General features: G+C 54.7%; 47 non-coding genes across 47 annotated transcripts; 9 read left to right on the top strand and 38 right to left on the bottom strand.

Moving 5' to 3' along the window:
* Window positions 1-119: 119 nt before the first annotated feature.
* On the bottom strand, window positions 120-191 carry Trnae-uuc. The gene has a single exon. It is a non-coding gene; the product is annotated as a tRNA-Glu (tRNA).
* A 265-nt stretch (window positions 192-456) lies between these two features.
* Trnam-cau lies at window positions 457-529 on the bottom strand. The gene has a single exon. It is a non-coding gene; the product is annotated as a tRNA-Met (tRNA).
* A 293-nt stretch (window positions 530-822) lies between these two features.
* On the bottom strand, window positions 823-893 carry Trnag-gcc. The gene has a single exon. It is a non-coding gene; the product is annotated as a tRNA-Gly (tRNA).
* Window positions 894-1,234: 341 nt separating this feature from the next.
* Trnag-ucc lies at window positions 1,235-1,306 on the top strand. Its single transcript has one exon. It is a non-coding gene; the product is annotated as a tRNA-Gly (tRNA).
* Window positions 1,307-1,887: 581 nt separating this feature from the next.
* Window positions 1,888-1,961, bottom strand: Trnai-aau. The gene has a single exon. It is a non-coding gene; the product is annotated as a tRNA-Ile (tRNA).
* Window positions 1,962-2,159: 198 nt separating this feature from the next.
* Trnae-uuc lies at window positions 2,160-2,231 on the bottom strand. Its single transcript has one exon. It is a non-coding gene; the product is annotated as a tRNA-Glu (tRNA).
* A 265-nt stretch (window positions 2,232-2,496) lies between these two features.
* Window positions 2,497-2,569, bottom strand: Trnam-cau. Its single transcript has one exon. It is a non-coding gene; the product is annotated as a tRNA-Met (tRNA).
* Window positions 2,570-2,862: 293 nt separating this feature from the next.
* Window positions 2,863-2,933, bottom strand: Trnag-gcc. Its single transcript has one exon. It is a non-coding gene; the product is annotated as a tRNA-Gly (tRNA).
* A 341-nt stretch (window positions 2,934-3,274) lies between these two features.
* Window positions 3,275-3,346, top strand: Trnag-ucc. Its single transcript has one exon. It is a non-coding gene; the product is annotated as a tRNA-Gly (tRNA).
* Window positions 3,347-3,927: 581 nt separating this feature from the next.
* On the bottom strand, window positions 3,928-4,001 carry Trnai-aau. Its single transcript has one exon. It is a non-coding gene; the product is annotated as a tRNA-Ile (tRNA).
* Window positions 4,002-4,199: 198 nt separating this feature from the next.
* On the bottom strand, window positions 4,200-4,271 carry Trnae-uuc. The gene has a single exon. It is a non-coding gene; the product is annotated as a tRNA-Glu (tRNA).
* Window positions 4,272-4,536: 265 nt separating this feature from the next.
* Trnam-cau lies at window positions 4,537-4,609 on the bottom strand. Its single transcript has one exon. It is a non-coding gene; the product is annotated as a tRNA-Met (tRNA).
* A 294-nt stretch (window positions 4,610-4,903) lies between these two features.
* Window positions 4,904-4,974, bottom strand: Trnag-gcc. The gene has a single exon. It is a non-coding gene; the product is annotated as a tRNA-Gly (tRNA).
* A 341-nt stretch (window positions 4,975-5,315) lies between these two features.
* On the top strand, window positions 5,316-5,387 carry Trnag-ucc. Its single transcript has one exon. It is a non-coding gene; the product is annotated as a tRNA-Gly (tRNA).
* Window positions 5,388-5,968: 581 nt separating this feature from the next.
* Window positions 5,969-6,042, bottom strand: Trnai-aau. Its single transcript has one exon. It is a non-coding gene; the product is annotated as a tRNA-Ile (tRNA).
* Window positions 6,043-6,240: 198 nt separating this feature from the next.
* On the bottom strand, window positions 6,241-6,312 carry Trnae-uuc. Its single transcript has one exon. It is a non-coding gene; the product is annotated as a tRNA-Glu (tRNA).
* Window positions 6,313-6,577: 265 nt separating this feature from the next.
* On the bottom strand, window positions 6,578-6,650 carry Trnam-cau. The gene has a single exon. It is a non-coding gene; the product is annotated as a tRNA-Met (tRNA).
* Window positions 6,651-6,943: 293 nt separating this feature from the next.
* Window positions 6,944-7,014, bottom strand: Trnag-gcc. Its single transcript has one exon. It is a non-coding gene; the product is annotated as a tRNA-Gly (tRNA).
* Window positions 7,015-7,355: 341 nt separating this feature from the next.
* Trnag-ucc lies at window positions 7,356-7,427 on the top strand. The gene has a single exon. It is a non-coding gene; the product is annotated as a tRNA-Gly (tRNA).
* Window positions 7,428-8,008: 581 nt separating this feature from the next.
* Trnai-aau lies at window positions 8,009-8,082 on the bottom strand. Its single transcript has one exon. It is a non-coding gene; the product is annotated as a tRNA-Ile (tRNA).
* A 198-nt stretch (window positions 8,083-8,280) lies between these two features.
* Window positions 8,281-8,352, bottom strand: Trnae-uuc. Its single transcript has one exon. It is a non-coding gene; the product is annotated as a tRNA-Glu (tRNA).
* A 265-nt stretch (window positions 8,353-8,617) lies between these two features.
* On the bottom strand, window positions 8,618-8,690 carry Trnam-cau. Its single transcript has one exon. It is a non-coding gene; the product is annotated as a tRNA-Met (tRNA).
* A 293-nt stretch (window positions 8,691-8,983) lies between these two features.
* On the bottom strand, window positions 8,984-9,054 carry Trnag-gcc. The gene has a single exon. It is a non-coding gene; the product is annotated as a tRNA-Gly (tRNA).
* Window positions 9,055-9,395: 341 nt separating this feature from the next.
* Trnag-ucc lies at window positions 9,396-9,467 on the top strand. Its single transcript has one exon. It is a non-coding gene; the product is annotated as a tRNA-Gly (tRNA).
* Window positions 9,468-10,048: 581 nt separating this feature from the next.
* On the bottom strand, window positions 10,049-10,122 carry Trnai-aau. The gene has a single exon. It is a non-coding gene; the product is annotated as a tRNA-Ile (tRNA).
* A 198-nt stretch (window positions 10,123-10,320) lies between these two features.
* Window positions 10,321-10,392, bottom strand: Trnae-uuc. Its single transcript has one exon. It is a non-coding gene; the product is annotated as a tRNA-Glu (tRNA).
* Window positions 10,393-10,657: 265 nt separating this feature from the next.
* Trnam-cau lies at window positions 10,658-10,730 on the bottom strand. Its single transcript has one exon. It is a non-coding gene; the product is annotated as a tRNA-Met (tRNA).
* Window positions 10,731-11,023: 293 nt separating this feature from the next.
* Window positions 11,024-11,094, bottom strand: Trnag-gcc. Its single transcript has one exon. It is a non-coding gene; the product is annotated as a tRNA-Gly (tRNA).
* Window positions 11,095-11,435: 341 nt separating this feature from the next.
* Trnag-ucc lies at window positions 11,436-11,507 on the top strand. Its single transcript has one exon. It is a non-coding gene; the product is annotated as a tRNA-Gly (tRNA).
* Window positions 11,508-12,088: 581 nt separating this feature from the next.
* On the bottom strand, window positions 12,089-12,162 carry Trnai-aau. The gene has a single exon. It is a non-coding gene; the product is annotated as a tRNA-Ile (tRNA).
* A 198-nt stretch (window positions 12,163-12,360) lies between these two features.
* Trnae-uuc lies at window positions 12,361-12,432 on the bottom strand. The gene has a single exon. It is a non-coding gene; the product is annotated as a tRNA-Glu (tRNA).
* A 265-nt stretch (window positions 12,433-12,697) lies between these two features.
* Trnam-cau lies at window positions 12,698-12,770 on the bottom strand. Its single transcript has one exon. It is a non-coding gene; the product is annotated as a tRNA-Met (tRNA).
* Window positions 12,771-13,063: 293 nt separating this feature from the next.
* Trnag-gcc lies at window positions 13,064-13,134 on the bottom strand. Its single transcript has one exon. It is a non-coding gene; the product is annotated as a tRNA-Gly (tRNA).
* Window positions 13,135-13,475: 341 nt separating this feature from the next.
* Trnag-ucc lies at window positions 13,476-13,547 on the top strand. Its single transcript has one exon. It is a non-coding gene; the product is annotated as a tRNA-Gly (tRNA).
* Window positions 13,548-14,128: 581 nt separating this feature from the next.
* Window positions 14,129-14,202, bottom strand: Trnai-aau. Its single transcript has one exon. It is a non-coding gene; the product is annotated as a tRNA-Ile (tRNA).
* A 198-nt stretch (window positions 14,203-14,400) lies between these two features.
* Trnae-uuc lies at window positions 14,401-14,472 on the bottom strand. The gene has a single exon. It is a non-coding gene; the product is annotated as a tRNA-Glu (tRNA).
* A 265-nt stretch (window positions 14,473-14,737) lies between these two features.
* Trnam-cau lies at window positions 14,738-14,810 on the bottom strand. The gene has a single exon. It is a non-coding gene; the product is annotated as a tRNA-Met (tRNA).
* Window positions 14,811-15,103: 293 nt separating this feature from the next.
* On the bottom strand, window positions 15,104-15,174 carry Trnag-gcc. Its single transcript has one exon. It is a non-coding gene; the product is annotated as a tRNA-Gly (tRNA).
* A 341-nt stretch (window positions 15,175-15,515) lies between these two features.
* On the top strand, window positions 15,516-15,587 carry Trnag-ucc. The gene has a single exon. It is a non-coding gene; the product is annotated as a tRNA-Gly (tRNA).
* Window positions 15,588-16,168: 581 nt separating this feature from the next.
* On the bottom strand, window positions 16,169-16,242 carry Trnai-aau. Its single transcript has one exon. It is a non-coding gene; the product is annotated as a tRNA-Ile (tRNA).
* Window positions 16,243-16,440: 198 nt separating this feature from the next.
* On the bottom strand, window positions 16,441-16,512 carry Trnae-uuc. The gene has a single exon. It is a non-coding gene; the product is annotated as a tRNA-Glu (tRNA).
* Window positions 16,513-16,777: 265 nt separating this feature from the next.
* On the bottom strand, window positions 16,778-16,850 carry Trnam-cau. Its single transcript has one exon. It is a non-coding gene; the product is annotated as a tRNA-Met (tRNA).
* A 293-nt stretch (window positions 16,851-17,143) lies between these two features.
* Trnag-gcc lies at window positions 17,144-17,214 on the bottom strand. Its single transcript has one exon. It is a non-coding gene; the product is annotated as a tRNA-Gly (tRNA).
* Window positions 17,215-17,555: 341 nt separating this feature from the next.
* Trnag-ucc lies at window positions 17,556-17,627 on the top strand. Its single transcript has one exon. It is a non-coding gene; the product is annotated as a tRNA-Gly (tRNA).
* A 581-nt stretch (window positions 17,628-18,208) lies between these two features.
* On the bottom strand, window positions 18,209-18,282 carry Trnai-aau. Its single transcript has one exon. It is a non-coding gene; the product is annotated as a tRNA-Ile (tRNA).
* A 198-nt stretch (window positions 18,283-18,480) lies between these two features.
* Trnae-uuc lies at window positions 18,481-18,552 on the bottom strand. The gene has a single exon. It is a non-coding gene; the product is annotated as a tRNA-Glu (tRNA).
* Window positions 18,553-18,817: 265 nt separating this feature from the next.
* Window positions 18,818-18,890, bottom strand: Trnam-cau. Its single transcript has one exon. It is a non-coding gene; the product is annotated as a tRNA-Met (tRNA).
* Window positions 18,891-18,919: the final 29 nt, after the last annotated feature.

Here is an 18,919-nt window from a genome sequence, read left to right as displayed (position 1 = left end):
CTGCTTCCCTAGTCTATATTCTGCTGACGGTCACGAAACAGTAGCTATATTGCGAGCAGGACGGGAAACGGCCGCTCGGACAGCTCAAACTTGTCACGATTCGTGTGGAAAAAATCCAGTTCCGGTACCGGGAATCGAACCCGGGCCTCCTGGGTGAAACCCAGGTATCCTAGCCACTAGACCACACCGGATGCGGCCGTTTCATTCGCCCGTTCGTACGGTCGCTTGTCGCATTGTCGCTCTCTTTGCGAGCATCTTTGCACATACTGACTGGCAAGGCGCGCACCTCAAACGTCGCAGAGCAATGCTTTTGGCTTCATGCTCTGCTGGGAGAAGAGGAAAAGGGAAGCTGTATGTAAACATTTTCTCGCTGAAGCGTTGAAACGTTGTGGATAACAAACAAGAAATAAGTTGGCGCCCTAGCAACAGCACCACCATCAGTCACAGAAAATTAGATGCCCCGGGTGAGGATCGAACTCACGACCTTAAGATTATGAGACTTACGCGCTGCCTACTGCGCTACCGAGGCAGGCGATCGTCACACTTTCTGGAATCTTGGTAAGTACCGAATACAAGTGGTAGAGAGTCTGCACTCCCTGGCTCATTTTTTCTGTTGCTACACGTGCATTCACGGCGCGGCAGGCAACTTGCGATGCTAGGCCGACGCCAGTATGTACAATAGCACGCAGGAGTCCAAACGAGCAGTCGTCCGCGCTGCATGATTGGTTCTTTCCACACGGAATCCCGCGGTTCATTCTCATGGCTCACGCAGTTCGAGTGCGAAAGACACGCAGCACCCCTACCGGAGAAAAAACAAAATGATGCATCGGCCGGGAATCGAACCCGGGCCGCCCGCGTGGCAGGCGAGCATTCTACCACTGAACCACCGATGCTCGGGACGGCGGTACCTTCACGCTGCTTCCCGAGCAGGTGTCTCAAGGGAAAGTGGGACTGCCGTCAAGCGCCGTAGCATTCTGTGGAGAAGATGCTGCAGACGCTGAATCCTGCACTGCGCTGCTTAAAGATGCCGCCAGAACGCGGTCCTCTGCGTACTCTTGCGTCGCCGGCGCCGACTCTTGCCAAAGGATGCGAAATGTGCGCGGATACGCTGTCCGAATGCGTCTGGATGTGCTCCCCTAGCCTGCCTCGAAATGCGCCTGCCGGGTACGATCACCTTCGGCCGCTGCCGACAGGCGGGAAGCCGACTCAGCGCGGTGGCGGGGCGCTCGCTTGTGCGGTGGTGGTGTAATGGTCAGCATAGTTGCCTTCCAAGCAGTTGATACGGGTTCGATTCCCGGCCACCGCAGCAGGCTTTTAATTTCGCCTATGAGTACTTTTGCCACGCGCTCTTAAACTATTGTTTTTTCGCCCTCTTACTCGCTGCATACCAGCCCTTAGTGTGTCTCGACTTGTCTCGACTTTGCTCAGCTGACGCGAGAGCTGACGCTCTCAAATCGGCCTATATCAAAACGACAAGCACGAGAAACGACTGAGAGAGGTAAGGAGAGGCGAGGCGATGGACACACAGCACGCCCCCTTCATTTCACGGTGGCGTCTCCCTGACCGAATCGGGCTGTAGCTCCGAAAACAATGGAGAAACAAAAATAGGAAGTAAAACTGCCAATAGTGCCCTGTGTTCCCATGCGCTCACCCGCCCAAGTACTGACAAGGGCCAAAGTTGTTACGCATCGGCAATCGGACATTTTCTTTCATTTTCTCTAACCAGTGTATTCAAGATATTATGGCCATTGCCGAGCGAATGCTGTAGTGCTTCCCCACGAGTCGGGTTCGGATCCTCTGTCAACTTCCACGCAGGGTGATGATCATTTGGTCATCACACTCGCCAGCTGAAATCGGCGCTGCCTTTTCGCAGTAGTAAAAGAGTAGTGGCCCGTGGGGGGATCGAACCCACGACCTTCGCGTTATTAGCACGACGCTCTAACCAACTGAGCTAACGGGCCTCGGCAGATGCAGTTGCTCAGCCCTACGCTGGAATCAGCTGGCATGAAGCCATACACCATTCCTACGGTCGTCGTGTGTCTGCTTCCCTAGTCTATATTCTGCTGACGGTCACGAAACAGTAGCTATATTGCGAGCAGGACGGGAAACGGCCGCTCGGACAGCTCAAACTTGTCACGATTCGTGTGGAAAAAATTCCGTTCCGGTACCGGGAATCGAACCCGGGCCTCCTGGGTGAAAGCCAGGTATCCTAGCCACTAGACCACACCGGATGCGGCCGTTTCATTCGCCCGTTCGTACGGTCGCTTGTCGCATTGTCGCTCTCTTTGCGAGCATCTTTGCACATACTGACTGGCAAGGCGCGCACCTCAAACGTCGCAGAGCAATGCTTTTGGCTTCATGCTCTGCTGGGAGAAGAGGAAAAGGGAAGCTGTATGTAAACATTTTCCCGCTGAAGCGTTGAAACGTTGTGGATAACAAACAAGAAATAAGTTGGCGCCCTAGCAACAGCACCACCATCAGTCACAGAAAATTAGATGCCCCGGGTGAGGATCGAACTCACGACCTTAAGATTATGAGACTTACGCGCTGCCTACTGCGCTACCGAGGCAGGCGATCGTTACACTTTCTGGAATCTTGGTAAGTACCGAATACAAGTGGTAGAGAGTCTGCACTCCCTGGCTCATTTTTTCTGTTGCTACACGTGCATTCACGGCGCGGCAGGCAACTTGCGATGCTAGGCCGACGCCAGTATGTACAATAGCACGCAGGAGTCCAAACGAGCAGTCGTCCGCGCTGCATGATTGGTTCTTTCCACACGGAATCCCGCGGTTCATTCTCATGGCTCACGCAGTTCGAGTGCGAAAGACACGCAGCACCCCTACCGGAGAAAAAACAAAATGATGCATCGGCCGGGAATCGAACCCGGGCCGCCCGCGTGGCAGGCGAGCATTCTACCACTGAACCACCGATGCTCGGGCCGGCGGTACCTTCACGCTGCTTCCCGAGCAGGTGTCTCAAGGGAAAGTGGGACTGCCGTCAAGCGCCGTAGCATTCTGTGGAGAAGATGCTGCAGACGCTGAATCCTGCACTGCGCTGCTTAAAGATGCCGCCAGAACGCGGTCCTCTGCGTACTCTTGCGTCGCCGGCGCCGACTCTTGCCAAAGGATGCGAAATGTGCGCGGATACGCTGTCCGAATGCGTCTGGATGTGCTCCCCTAGCCTGCCTCGAAATGCGCCTGCCGGGTACGATCACCTTCGGCCGCTGCCGACAGGCGGGAAGCCGACTCAGCGCGGTGGCGGGGCGCTCGCTTGTGCGGTGGTGGTGTAATGGTCAGCATAGTTGCCTTCCAAGCAGTTGATCCGGGTTCGATTCCCGGCCACCGCAGCAGGCTTTTAATTTCGCCTATGAGTACTTTTGCCACGCGCTCTTAAACTATTGTTTTTTCGCCCTCTTACTCGCTGCATACCAGCCCTTAGTGTGTCTCGACTTGTCTCGACTTTGCTCAGCTGACGCGAGAGCTGACGCTCTCAAATCGGCCTATATCAAAACGACAAGCACGAGAAACGACTGAGAGAGGTAAGGAGAGGCGAGGCGATGGACACACAGCACGCCCCCTTCATTTCACGGTGGCGTCTCCCTGACCGAATCGGGCTGTAGCTCCGAAAACAATGGAGAAACAAAAATAGGAAGTAAAACTGCCAATAGTGCCCTGTGTTCCCATGCGCTCACCCGCCCAAGTACTGACAAGGGCCAAAGTTGTTACGCATCGGCAATCGGACATTTTCTTTCATTTTCTCTAACCAGTGTATTCAAGATATTATGGCCATTGCCGAGCGAATGCTGTAGTGCTTCCCCACGAGTCGGGTTCGGATCCTCTGTCAACTTCCACGCAGGGTGATGATCATTTGGTCATCACACTCGCCAGCTGAAATCGGCGCTGCCTTTTCGCAGTAGTAAAAGAGTAGTGGCCCGTGGGGGGATCGAACCCACGACCTTCGCGTTATTAGCACGACGCTCTAACCAACTGAGCTAACGGGCCTCGGCAGATGCAGTTGCTCAGCCCTACGCTGGAATCAGCTGGCATGAAGCCATACACCATTCCTACGGTCGTCGTGTGTCTGCTTCCCTAGTCTATATTCTGCTGACGGTCACGAAACAGTAGCTATATTGCGAGCAGGACGGGAAACGGCCGCTCGGACAGCTCAAACTTGTCACGATTCGTGTGGAAAAAATCCAGTTCCGGTACCGGTAATCGAACCCGGGCCTCCTGGGTGAAAGCCAGGTATCCTAGCCACTAGACCACACCGGATGCGGCCGTTTCATTCGCCCGTTCGTACGGTCGCTTGTCGCATTGTCGCTCTCTTTGCGAGCATCTTTGCACATACTGACTGGCAAGGCGCGCACCTCAAACGTCGCAGAGCAATGCTTTTGGCTTCATGCTCTGCTGGGAGAAGAGGAAAAGGGAAGCTGTATGTAAACATTTTCTCGCTGAAGCGTTGAAACGTTGTGGATAACAAACAAGAAATAAGTTGGCGCCCTAGCAACAGCACCACCATCAGTCACAGAAAATTAGATGCCCCGGGTGAGGATCGAACTCACGACCTTAAGATTATGAGACTTACGCGCTGCCTACTGCGCTACCGAGGCAGGCGATCGTTACACTTTCTGGAATCTTGGTAAGTACCGAATACAAGTGGTAGAGAGTCTGCACTCCCTGGCTCATTTTTTCTGTTGCTACACGTGCATTCACGGCGCGGCAGGCAACTTGCGATGCTAGGCCGACGCCAGTATGTACAATAGCACGCAGGAGTCCAAACGAGCAGTCGTCCGCGCTGCATGATTGGTTCTTTCCACACGGAATCCCGCGGTTCATTCTCATGGCTCACGCAGTTCGAGTGCGAAAGACACGCAGCACCCCTACCGGAGAAAAAAACAAAATGATGCATCGGCCGGGAATCGAACCCGGGCCGCCCGCGTGGCAGGCGAGCATTCTACCACTGAACCACCGATGCTCGGGCCGGCGGTACCTTCACGCTGCTTCCCGAGCAGGTGTCTCAAGGGAAAGTGGGACTGCCGTCAAGCGCCGTAGCATTCTGTGGAGAAGATGCTGCAGACGCTGAATCCTGCACTGCGCTGCTTAAAGATGCCGCCAGAACGCGGTCCTCTGCGTACTCTTGCGTCGCCGGCGCCGACTCTTGCCAAAGGATGCGAAATGTGCGCGGATACGCTGTCCGAATGCGTCTGGATGTGCTCCCCTAGCCTGCCTCGAAATGCGCCTGCCGGGTACGATCACCTTCGGCCGCTGCCGACAGGCGGGAAGCCGACTCAGCGCGGTGGCGGGGCGCTCGCTTGTGCGGTGGTGGTGTAATGGTCAGCATAGTTGCCTTCCAAGCAGTTGATCCGGGTTCGATTCCCGGCCACCGCAGCAGGCTTTTAATTTCGCCTATGAGTACTTTTGCCACGCGCTCTTAAACTATTGTTTTTTCGCCCTCTTACTCGCTGCATACCAGCCCTTAGTGTGTCTCGACTTGTCTCGACTTTGCTCAGCTGACGCGAGAGCTGACGCTCTCAAATCGGCCTATATCAAAACGACAAGCACGAGAAACGACTGAGAGAGGTAAGGAGAGGCGAGGCGATGGACACACAGCACGCCCCCTTCATTTCACGGTGGCGTCTCCCTGACCGAATCGGGCTGTAGCTCCGAAAACAATGGAGAAACAAAAATAGGAAGTAAAACTGCCAATAGTGCCCTGTGTTCCCATGCGCTCACCCGCCCAAGTACTGACAAGGGCCAAAGTTGTTACGCATCGGCAATCGGACATTTTCTTTCATTTTCTCTAACCAGTGTATTCAAGATATTATGGCCATTGCCGAGCGAATGCTGTAGTGCTTCCCCACGAGTCGGGTTCGGATCCTCTGTCAACTTCCACGCAGGGTGATGATCATTTGGTCATCACACTCGCCAGCTGAAATCGGCGCTGCCTTTTCGCAGTAGTAAAAGAGTAGTGGCCCGTGGGGGGATCGAACCCACGACCTTCGCGTTATTAGCACGACGCTCTAACCAACTGAGCTAACGGGCCTCGGCAGATGCAGTTGCTCAGCCCTACGCTGGAATCAGCTGGCATGAAGCCATACACCATTCCTACGGTCGTCGTGTGTCTGCTTCCCTAGTCTATATTCTGCTGACGGTCACGAAACAGTAGCTATATTGCGAGCAGGACGGGAAACGGCCGCTCGGACAGCTCAAACTTGTCACGATTCGTGTGGAAAAAATTCCGTTCCGGTACCGGGAATCGAACCCGGGCCTCCTGGGTGAAACCCAGGTATCCTAGCCACTAGACCACACCGGATGCGGCCGTTTCATTCGCCCGTTCGTACGGTCGCTTGTCGCATTGTCGCTCTCTTTGCGAGCATCTTTGCACATACTGACTGGCAAGGCGCGCACCTCAAACGTCGCAGAGCAATGCTTTTGGCTTCATGCTCTGCTGGGAGAAGAGGAAAAGGGAAGCTGTATGTAAACATTTTCCCGCTGAAGCGTTGAAACGTTGTGGATAACAAACAAGAAATAAGTTGGCGCCCTAGCAACAGCACCACCATCAGTCACAGAAAATTAGATGCCCCGGGTGAGGATCGAACTCACGACCTTAAGATTATGAGACTTACGCGCTGCCTACTGCGCTACCGAGGCAGGCGATCGTTACACTTTCTGGAATCTTGGTAAGTACCGAATACAAGTGGTAGAGAGTCTGCACTCCCTGGCTCATTTTTTCTGTTGCTACACGTGCATTCACGGCGCGGCAGGCAACTTGCGATGCTAGGCCGACGCCAGTATGTACAATAGCACGCAGGAGTCCAAACGAGCAGTCGTCCGCGCTGCATGATTGGTTCTTTCCACACGGAATCCCGCGGTTCATTCTCATGGCTCACGCAGTTCGAGTGCGAAAGACACGCAGCACCCCTACCGGAGAAAAAACAAAATGATGCATCGGCCGGGAATCGAACCCGGGCCGCCCGCGTGGCAGGCGAGCATTCTACCACTGAACCACCGATGCTCGGGCCGGCGGTACCTTCACGCTGCTTCCCGAGCAGGTGTCTCAAGGGAAAGTGGGACTGCCGTCAAGCGCCGTAGCATTCTGTGGAGAAGATGCTGCAGACGCTGAATCCTGCACTGCGCTGCTTAAAGATGCCGCCAGAACGCGGTCCTCTGCGTACTCTTGCGTCGCCGGCGCCGACTCTTGCCAAAGGATGCGAAATGTGCGCGGATACGCTGTCCGAATGCGTCTGGATGTGCTCCCCTAGCCTGCCTCGAAATGCGCCTGCCGGGTACGATCACCTTCGGCCGCTGCCGACAGGCGGGAAGCCGACTCAGCGCGGTGGCGGGGCGCTCGCTTGTGCGGTGGTGGTGTAATGGTCAGCATAGTTGCCTTCCAAGCAGTTGATCCGGGTTCGATTCCCGGCCACCGCAGCAGGCTTTTAATTTCGCCTATGAGTACTTTTGCCACGCGCTCTTAAACTATTGTTTTTTCGCCCTCTTACTCGCTGCATACCAGCCCTTAGTGTGTCTCGACTTGTCTCGACTTTGCTCAGCTGACGCGAGAGCTGACGCTCTCAAATCGGCCTATATCAAAACGACAAGCACGAGAAACGACTGAGAGAGGTAAGGAGAGGCGAGGCGATGGACACACAGCACGCCCCCTTCATTTCACGGTGGCGTCTCCCTGACCGAATCGGGCTGTAGCTCCGAAAACAATGGAGAAACAAAAATAGGAAGTAAAACTGCCAATAGTGCCCTGTGTTCCCATGCGCTCACCCGCCCAAGTACTGACAAGGGCCAAAGTTGTTACGCATCGGCAATCGGACATTTTCTTTCATTTTCTCTAACCAGTGTATTCAAGATATTATGGCCATTGCCGAGCGAATGCTGTAGTGCTTCCCCACGAGTCGGGTTCGGATCCTCTGTCAACTTCCACGCAGGGTGATGATCATTTGGTCATCACACTCGCCAGCTGAAATCGGCGCTGCCTTTTCGCAGTAGTAAAAGAGTAGTGGCCCGTGGGGGGATCGAACCCACGACCTTCGCGTTATTAGCACGACGCTCTAACCAACTGAGCTAACGGGCCTCGGCAGATGCAGTTGCTCAGCCCTACGCTGGAATCAGCTGGCATGAAGCCATACACCATTCCTACGGTCGTCGTGTGTCTGCTTCCCTAGTCTATATTCTGCTGACGGTCACGAAACAGTAGCTATATTGCGAGCAGGACGGGAAACGGCCGCTCGGACAGCTCAAACTTGTCACGATTCGTGTGGAAAAAATTCCGTTCCGGTACCGGGAATCGAACCCGGGCCTCCTGGGTGAAAGCCAGGTATCCTAGCCACTAGACCACACCGGATGCGGCCGTTTCATTCGCCCGTTCGTACGGTCGCTTGTCGCATTGTCGCTCTCTTTGCGAGCATCTTTGCACATACTGACTGGCAAGGCGCGCACCTCAAACGTCGCAGAGCAATGCTTTTGGCTTCATGCTCTGCTGGGAGAAGAGGAAAAGGGAAGCTGTATGTAAACATTTTCTCGCTGAAGCGTTGAAACGTTGTGGATAACAAACAAGAAATAAGTTGGCGCCCTAGCAACAGCACCACCATCAGTCACAGAAAATTAGATGCCCCGGGTGAGGATCGAACTCACAACCTTAAGATTATGAGACTTACGCGCTGCCTACTGCGCTACCGAGGCAGGCGATCGTTACACTTTCTGGAATCTTGGTAAGTACCGAATACAAGTGGTAGAGAGTCTGCACTCCCTGGCTCATTTTTTCTGTTGCTACACGTGCATTCACGGCGCGGCAGGCAACTTGCGATGCTAGGCCGACGCCAGTATGTACAATAGCACGCAGGAGTCCAAACGAGCAGTCGTCCGCGCTGCATGATTGGTTCTTTCCACACGGAATCCCGCGGTTCATTCTCATGGCTCACGCAGTTCGAGTGCGAAAGACACGCAGCACCCCTACCGGAGAAAAAACAAAATGATGCATCGGCCGGGAATCGAACCCGGGCCGCCCGCGTGGCAGGCGAGCATTCTACCACTGAACCACCGATGCTCGGGCCGGCGGTACCTTCACGCTGCTTCCCGAGCAGGTGTCTCAAGGGAAAGTGGGACTGCCGTCAAGCGCCGTAGCATTCTGTGGAGAAGATGCTGCAGACGCTGAATCCTGCACTGCGCTGCTTAAAGATGCCGCCAGAACGCGGTCCTCTGCGTACTCTTGCGTCGCCGGCGCCGACTCTTGCCAAAGGATGCGAAATGTGCGCGGATACGCTGTCCGAATGCGTCTGGATGTGCTCCCCTAGCCTGCCTCGAAATGCGCCTGCCGGGTACGATCACCTTCGGCCGCTGCCGACAGGCGGGAAGCCGACTCAGCGCGGTGGCGGGGCGCTCGCTTGTGCGGTGGTGGTGTAATGGTCAGCATAGTTGCCTTCCAAGCAGTTGATCCGGGTTCGATTCCCGGCCACCGCAGCAGGCTTTTAATTTCGCCTATGAGTACTTTTGCCACGCGCTCTTAAACTATTGTTTTTTCGCCCTCTTACTCGCTGCATACCAGCCCTTAGTGTGTCTCGACTTGTCTCGACTTTGCTCAGCTGACGCGAGAGCTGACGCTCTCAAATCGGCCTATATCAAAACGACAAGCACGAGAAACGACTGAGAGAGGTAAGGAGAGGCGAGGCGATGGACACACAGCACGCCCCCTTCATTTCACGGTGGCGTCTCCCTGACCGAATCGGGCTGTAGCTCCGAAAACAATGGAGAAACAAAAATAGGAAGTAAAACTGCCAATAGTGCCCTGTGTTCCCATGCGCTCACCCGCCCAAGTACTGACAAGGGCCAAAGTTGTTACGCATCGGCAATCGGACATTTTCTTTCATTTTCTCTAACCAGTGTATTCAAGATATTATGGCCATTGCCGAGCGAATGCTGTAGTGCTTCCCCACGAGTCGGGTTCGGATCCTCTGTCAACTTCCACGCAGGGTGATGATCATTTGGTCATCACACTCGCCAGCTGAAATCGGCGCTGCCTTTTCGCAGTAGTAAAAGAGTAGTGGCCCGTGGGGGGATCGAACCCACGACCTTCGCGTTATTAGCACGACGCTCTAACCAACTGAGCTAACGGGCCTCGGCAGATGCAGTTGCTCAGCCCTACGCTGGAATCAGCTGGCATGAAGCCATACACCATTCCTACGGTCGTCGTGTGTCTGCTTCCCTAGTCTATATTCTGCTGACGGTCACGAAACAGTAGCTATATTGCGAGCAGGACGGGAAACGGCCGCTCGGACAGCTCAAACTTGTCACGATTCGTGTGGAAAAAATTCCGTTCCGGTACCGGGAATCGAACCCGGGCCTCCTGGGTGAAAGCCAGGTATCCTAGCCACTAGACCACACCGGATGCGGCCGTTTCATTCGCCCGTTCGTACGGTCGCTTGTCGCATTGTCGCTCTCTTTGCGAGCATCTTTGCACATACTGACTGGCAAGGCGCGCACCTCAAACGTCGCAGAGCAATGCTTTTGGCTTCATGCTCTGCTGGGAGAAGAGGAAAAGGGAAGCTGTATGTAAACATTTTCCCGCTGAAGCGTTGAAACGTTGTGGATAACAAACAAGAAATAAGTTGGCGCCCTAGCAACAGCACCACCATCAGTCACAGAAAATTAGATGCCCCGGGTGAGGATCGAACTCACGACCTTAAGATTATGAGACTTACGCGCTGCCTACTGCGCTACCGAGGCAGGCGATCGTTACACTTTCTGGAATCTTGGTAAGTACCGAATACAAGTGGTAGAGAGTCTGCACTCCCTGGCTCATTTTTTCTGTTGCTACACGTGCATTCACGGCGCGGCAGGCAACTTGCGATGCTAGGCCGACGCCAGTATGTACAATAGCACGCAGGAGTCCAAACGAGCAGTCGTCCGCGCTGCATGATTGGTTCTTTCCACACGGAATCCCGCGGTTCATTCTCATGGCTCACGCAGTTCGAGTGCGAAAGACACGCAGCACCCCTACCGGAGAAAAAACAAAATGATGCATCGGCCGGGAATCGAACCCGGGCCGCCCGCGTGGCAGGCGAGCATTCTACCACTGAACCACCGATGCTCGGGCCGGCGGTACCTTCACGCTGCTTCCCGAGCAGGTGTCTCAAGGGAAAGTGGGACTGCCGTCAAGCGCCGTAGCATTCTGTGGAGAAGATGCTGCAGACGCTGAATCCTGCACTGCGCTGCTTAAAGATGCTGCCAGAACGCGGTCCTCTGCGTACTCTTGCGTCGCCGGCGCCGACTCTTGCCAAAGGATGCGAAATGTGCGCGGATACGCTGTCCGAATGCGTCTGGATGTGCTCCCCTAGCCTGCCTCGAAATGCGCCTGCCGGGTACGATCACCTTCGGCCGCTGCCGACAGGCGGGAAGCCGACTCAGCGCGGTGGCGGGGCGCTCGCTTGTGCGGTGGTGGTGTAATGGTCAGCATAGTTGCCTTCCAAGCAGTTGATCCGGGTTCGATTCCCGGCCACCGCAGCAGGCTTTTAATTTCGCCTATGAGTACTTTTGCCACGCGCTCTTAAACTATTGTTTTTTCGCCCTCTTACTCGCTGCATACCAGCCCTTAGTGTGTCTCGACTTGTCTCGACTTTGCTCAGCTGACGCGAGAGCTGACGCTCTCAAATCGGCCTATATCAAAACGACAAGCACGAGAAACGACTGAGAGAGGTAAGGAGAGGCGAGGCGATGGACACACAGCACGCCCCCTTCATTTCACGGTGGCGTCTCCCTGACCGAATCGGGCTGTAGCTCCGAAAACAATGGAGAAACAAAAATAGGAAGTAAAACTGCCAATAGTGCCCTGTGTTCCCATGCGCTCACCCGCCCAAGTACTGACAAGGGCCAAAGTTGTTACGCATCGGCAATCGGACATTTTCTTTCATTTTCTCTAACCAGTGTATTCAAGATATTATGGCCATTGCCGAGCGAATGCTGTAGTGCTTCCCCACGAGTCGGGTTCGGATCCTCTGTCAACTTCCACGCAGGGTGATGATCATTTGGTCATCACACTCGCCAGCTGAAATCGGCGCTGCCTTTTCGCAGTAGTAAAAGAGTAGTGGCCCGTGGGGGGATCGAACCCACGACCTTCGCGTTATTAGCACGACGCTCTAACCAACTGAGCTAACGGGCCTCGGCAGATGCAGTTGCTCAGCCCTACGCTGGAATCAGCTGGCATGAAGCCATACACCATTCCTACGGTCGTCGTGTGTCTGCTTCCCTAGTCTATATTCTGCTGACGGTCACGAAACAGTAGCTATATTGCGAGCAGGACGGGAAACGGCCGCTCGGACAGCTCAAACTTGTCACGATTCGTGTGGAAAAAATTCCGTTCCGGTACCGGGAATCGAACCCGGGCCTCCTGGGTGAAAGCCAGGTATCCTAGCCACTAGACCACACCGGATGCGGCCGTTTCATTCGCCCGTTCGTACGGTCGCTTGTCGCATTGTCGCTCTCTTTGCGAGCATCTTTGCACATACTGACTGGCAAGGCGCGCACCTCAAACGTCGCAGAGCAATGCTTTTGGCTTCATGCTCTGCTGGGAGAAGAGGAAAAGGGAAGCTGTATGTAAACATTTTCTCGCTGAAGCGTTGAAACGTTGTGGATAACAAACAAGAAATAAGTTGGCGCCCTAGCAACAGCACCACCATCAGTCACAGAAAATTAGATGCCCCGGGTGAGGATCGAACTCACGACCTTAAGATTATGAGACTTACGCGCTGCCTACTGCGCTACCGAGGCAGGCGATCGTTACACTTTCTGGAATCTTGGTAAGTACCGAATACAAGTGGTAGAGAGTCTGCACTCCCTGGCTCATTTTTTCTGTTGCTACACGTGCATTCACGGCGCGGCAGGCAACTTGCGATGCTAGGCCGACGCCAGTATGTACAATAGCACGCAGGAGTCCAAACGAGCAGTCGTCCGCGCTGCATGATTGGTTCTTTCCACACGGAATCCCGCGGTTCATTCTCATGGCTCACGCAGTTCGAGTGCGAAAGACACGCAGCACCCCTACCGGAGAAAAAACAAAATGATGCATCGGCCGGGAATCGAACCCGGGCCGCCCGCGTGGCAGGCGAGCATTCTACCACTGAACCACCGATGCTCGGGCCGGCGGTACCTTCACGCTGCTTCCCGAGCAGGTGCCTCAAGGGAAAGTGGGACTGCCGTCAAGCGCCGTAGCATTCTGTGGAGAAGATGCTGCAGACGCTGAATCCTGCACTGCGCTGCTTAAAGATGCCGCCAGAACGCGGTCCTCTGCGTACTCTTGCGTCGCCGGCGCCGACTCTTGCCAAAGGATGCGAAATGTGCGCGGATACGCTGTCCGAATGCGTCTGGATGTGCTCCCCTAGCCTGCCTCGAAATGCGCCTGCCGGGTACGATCACCTTCGGCCGCTGCCGACAGGCGGGAAGCCGACTCAGCGCGGTGGCGGGGCGCTCGCTTGTGCGGTGGTGGTGTAATGGTCAGCATAGTTGCCTTCCAAGCAGTTGATCCGGGTTCGATTCCCGGCCACCGCAGCAGGCTTTTAATTTCGCCTATGAGTACTTTTGCCACGCGCTCTTAAACTATTGTTTTTTCGCCCTCTTACTCGCTGCATACCAGCCCTTAGTGTGTCTCGACTTGTCTCGACTTTGCTCAGCTGACGCGAGAGCTGACGCTCTCAAATCGGCCTATATCAAAACGACAAGCACGAGAAACGACTGAGAGAGGTAAGGAGAGGCGAGGCGATGGACACACAGCACGCCCCCTTCATTTCACGGTGGCGTCTCCCTGACCGAATCGGGCTGTAGCTCCGAAAACAATGGAGAAACAAAAATAGGAAGTAAAACTGCCAATAGTGCCCTGTGTTCCCATGCGCTCACCCGCCCAAGTACTGACAAGGGCCAAAGTTGTTACGCATCGGCAATCGGACATTTTCTTTCATTTTCTCTAACCAGTGTATTCAAGATATTATGGCCATTGCCGAGCGAATGCTGTAGTGCTTCCCCACGAGTCGGGTTCGGATCCTCTGTCAACTTCCACGCAGGGTGATGATCATTTGGTCATCACACTCGCCAGCTGAAATCGGCGCTGCCTTTTCGCAGTAGTAAAAGAGTAGTGGCCCGTGGGGGGATCGAACCCACGACCTTCGCGTTATTAGCACGACGCTCTAACCAACTGAGCTAACGGGCCTCGGCAGATGCAGTTGCTCAGCCCTACGCTGGAATCAGCTGGCATGAAGCCATACACCATTCCTACGGTCGTCGTGTGTCTGCTTCCCTAGTCTATATTCTGCTGACGGTCACGAAACAGTAGCTATATTGCGAGCAGGACGGGAAACGGCCGCTCGGACAGCTCAAACTTGTCACGATTCGTGTGGAAAAAATCCCGTTCCGGTACCGGGAATCGAACCCGGGCCTCCTGGGTGAAAGCCAGGTATCCTAGCCACTAGACCACACCGGATGCGGCCGTTTCATTCGCCCGTTCGTACGGTCGCTTGTCGCATTGTCGCTCTCTTTGCGAGCATCTTTGCACATACTGACTGGCAAGGCGCGCACCTCAAACGTCGCAGAGCAATGCTTTTGGCTTCATGCTCTGCTGGGAGAAGAGGAAAAGGGAAGCTGTATGTAAACATTTTCTCGCTGAAGCGTTGAAACGTTGTGGATAACAAACAAGAAATAAGTTGGCGCCCTAGCAACAGCACCACCATCAGTCACAGAAAATTAGATGCCCCGGGTGAGGATCGAACTCACGACCTTAAGATTATGAGACTTACGCGCTGCCTACTGCGCTACCGAGGCAGGCGATCGTTACACTTTCTGGAATCTTGGTAAGTACCGAATACAAGTGGTAGAGAGTCTGCACTCCCTGGCTCATTTTTTCTGTTGCTACACGTGCATTCACGGCGCGGCAGGCAACTTGCGATGCTAGGCCGACGCCAGTATGTACAATAGCACGCAGGAGTCCAAACGAGCAGTCGTCCGCGCTGCATGATTGGTTCTTTCCACACGGAATCCCGCGGTTCATTCTCATGGCTCACGCAGTTCGAGTGCGAAAGACACGCAGCACCCCTACCGGAGAAAAAACAAAATGATGCATCGGCCGGGAATCGAACCCGGGCCGCCCGCGTGGCAGGCGAGCATTCTACCACTGAACCACCGATGCTCGGGCCGGCGGTACTTTCACGCTGCTTCCCGAGCAGGTGTCTCAAGGGAAAGTGGGACTGCCGTCAAGCGCCGTAGCATTCTGTGGAGAAGATGCTGCAGACGCTGAATCCTGCACTGCGCTGCTTAAAGATGCCGCCAGAACGCGGTCCTCTGCGTACTCTTGCGTCGCCGGCGCCGACTCTTGCCAAAGGATGCGAAATGTGCGCGGATACGCTGTCCGAATGCGTCTGGATGTGCTCCCCTAGCCTGCCTCGAAATGCGCCTGCCGGGTACGATCACCTTCGGCCGCTGCCGACAGGCGGGAAGCCGACTCAGCGCGGTGGCGGGGCGCTCGCTTGTGCGGTGGTGGTGTAATGGTCAGCATAGTTGCCTTCCAAGCAGTTGATCCGGGTTCGATTCCCGGCCACCGCAGCAGGCTTTTAATTTCGCCTATGAGTACTTTTGCCACGCGCTCTTAAACTATTGTTTTTTCGCCCTCTTACTCGCTGCATACCAGCCCTTAGTGTGTCTCGACTTGTCTCGACTTTGCTCAGCTGACGCGAGAGCTGACGCTCTCAAATCGGCCTATATCAAAACGACAAGCACGAGAAACGACTGAGAGAGGTAAGGAGAGGCGAGGCGATGGACACACAGCACGCCCCCTTCATTTCACGGTGGCGTCTCCCTGACCGAATCGGGCTGTAGCTCCGAAAACAATGGAGAAACAAAAATAGGAAGTAAAACTGCCAATAGTGCCCTGTGTTCCCATGCGCTCACCCGCCCAAGTACTGACAAGGGCCAAAGTTGTTACGCATCGGCAATCGGACATTTTCTTTCATTTTCTCTAACCAGTGTATTCAAGATATTATGGCCATTGCCGAGCGAATGCTGTAGTGCTTCCCCACGAGTCGGGTTCGGATCCTCTGTCAACTTCCACGCAGGGTGATGATCATTTGGTCATCACACTCGCCAGCTGAAATCGGCGCTGCCTTTTCGCAGTAGTAAAAGAGTAGTGGCCCGTGGGGGGATCGAACCCACGACCTTCGCGTTATTAGCACGACGCTCTAACCAACTGAGCTAACGGGCCTCGGCAGATGCAGTTGCTCAGCCCTACGCTGGAATCAGCTGGCATGAAGCCATACACCATTCCTACGGTCGTCGTGTGTCTGCTTCCCTAGTCTATATTCTGCTGACGGTCACGAAACAGTAGCTATATTGCGAGCAGGACGGGAAACGGCCGCTCGGACAGCTCAAACTTGTCACGATTCGTGTGGAAAAAATTCCGTTCCGGTACCGGGAATCGAACCCGGGCCTCCTGGGTGAAAGCCAGGTATCCTAGCCACTAGACCACACCGGATGCGGCCGTTTCATTCGCCCGTTCGTACGGTCGCTTGTCGCATTGTCGCTCTCTTTGCGAGCATCTTTGCACATACTGACTGGCAAGGCGCGCACCTCAAACGTCGCAGAGCAATGCTTTTGGCTTCATGCTCTGCTGGGAGAAGAGGAAAAGGGAAGCTGTATGTAAACATTTTCCCGCTGAAGCGTTGAAACGTTGTGGATAACAAACAAGAAATAAGTTGGCGCCCTAGCAACAGCACCACCATCAGTCACAGAAAATTAGATGCCCCGGGTGAGGATCGAACTCACGACCTTAAGATTATGAGACTTACGCGCTGCCTACTGCGCTACCGAGGCAGGCGATCGTTACACTTTCTGGAATCTTGGTAAGTACCGAATACAAGTGGTAGAGAGTCTGCACTCCCTGGCTCATTTTTTCTGTTGCTACACGTGCATTCACGGCGCGGCAGGCAACTTGCGATGCTAGGCCGACGCCAGTATGTACAATAGCACGCAGGAGTCCAAACGAGCAGTCGTCCGCGCTGCATGATTGGTTCTTTCCACACGGAATCCCGCGGTTCATTCTCATGGCTCACGCAGTTCGAGTGCGAAAGACACGCAGCACCCCTACCGGAGAAAAAACAAAATGATGCATCGGCCGGGAATCGAACCCGGGCCGCCCGCGTGGCAGGCGAGCATTCTACCACTGAACCACCGATGCTCGGGCCGGCGGTACCTTCACGCTGCTTCCCGAGCAGGTGTCTCAAGGGAAAGTGGGACTGCCGTCAAGCGCCGTAGCATTCTGTGGAGAAGATGCTGCAGACGCTGAATCCTGCACTGCGCTGCTTAAAGATGCCGCCAGAACGCGGTCCTCTGCGTACTCTTGCGTCGCCGGCGCCGACTCTTGCCAAAGGATGCGAAATGTGCGCGGATACGCTGTCCGAATGCGTCTGGATGTGCTCCCCTAGCCTGCCTCGAAATGCGCCTGCCGGGTACGATCACCTTCGGCCGCTGCCGACAGGCGGGAAGCCGACTCAGCGCGGTGGCGGGGCGCTCGCTTGTGCGGTGGTGGTGTAATGGTCAGCATAGTTGCCTTCCAAGCAGTTGATCCGGGTTCGATTCCCGGCCACCGCAGCAGGCTTTTAATTTCGCCTATGAGTACTTTTGCCACGCGCTCTTAAACTATTGTTTTTTCGCCCTCTTACTCGCTGCATACCAGCCCTTAGTGTGTCTCGACTTGTCTCGACTTTGCTCAGCTGACGCGAGAGCTGACGCTCTCAAATCGGCCTATATCAAAACGACAAGCACGAGAAACGACTGAGAGAGGTAAGGAGAGGCGAGGCGATGGACACACAGCACGCCCCCTTCATTTCACGGTGGCGTCTCCCTGACCGAATCGGGCTGTAGCTCCGAAAACAATGGAGAAACAAAAATAGGAAGTAAAACTGCCAATAGTGCCCTGTGTTCCCATGCGCTCACCCGCCCAAGTACTGACAAGGGCCAAAGTTGTTACGCATCGGCAATCGGACATTTTCTTTCATTTTCTCTAACCAGTGTATTCAAGATATTATGGCCATTGCCGAGCGAATGCTGTAGTGCTTCCCCACGAGTCGGGTTCGGATCCTCTGTCAACTTCCACGCAGGGTGATGATCATTTGGTCATCACACTCGCCAGCTGAAATCGGCGCTGCCTTTTCGCAGTAGTAAAAGAGTAGTGGCCCGTGGGGGGATCGAACCCACGACCTTCGCGTTATTAGCACGACGCTCTAACCAACTGAGCTAACGGGCCTCGGCAGATGCAGTTGCTCAGCCCTACGCTGGAATCAGCTGGCATGAAGCCATACACCATTCCTACGGTCGTCGTGTGTCTGCTTCCCTAGTCTATATTCTGCTGACGGTCACGAAACAGTAGCTATATTGCGAGCAGGACGGGAAACGGCCGCTCGGACAGCTCAAACTTGTCACGATTCGTGTGGAAAAAATTCCGTTCCGGTACCGGGAATCGAACCCGGGCCTCCTGGGTGAAAGCCAGGTATCCTAGCCACTAGACCACACCGGATGCGGCCGTTTCATTCGCCCGTTCGTACGGTCGCTTGTCGCATTGTCGCTCTCTTTGCGAGCATCTTTGCACATACTGACTGGCAAGGCGCGCACCTCAAACGTCGCAGAGCAATGCTTTTGGCTTCATGCTCTGCTGGGAGAAGAGGAAAAGGGAAGCTGTATGTAAACATTTTCTCGCTGAAGCGTTGAAACGTTGTGGATAACAAACAAGAAATAAGTTGGCGCCCTAGCAACAGCACCACCATCAGTCACAGAAAATTAGATGCCCCGGGTGAGGATCGAACTCACGACCTTAAGATTATGAGACTTACGCGCTGCCTACTGCGCTACCGAGGCAGGCGATCGTTACACTTTCTGGAATCTTG

The sequence above is a fragment of the Schistocerca americana genome, unplaced genomic scaffold (genome assembly GCF_021461395.2).
Source record: "Schistocerca americana isolate TAMUIC-IGC-003095 unplaced genomic scaffold, iqSchAmer2.1 HiC_scaffold_180, whole genome shotgun sequence".
Taxonomy (NCBI): Eukaryota; Metazoa; Arthropoda; class Insecta; order Orthoptera; family Acrididae; genus Schistocerca; species Schistocerca americana.
This window is presented reverse-complemented; position numbering and strand designations above follow the sequence as displayed.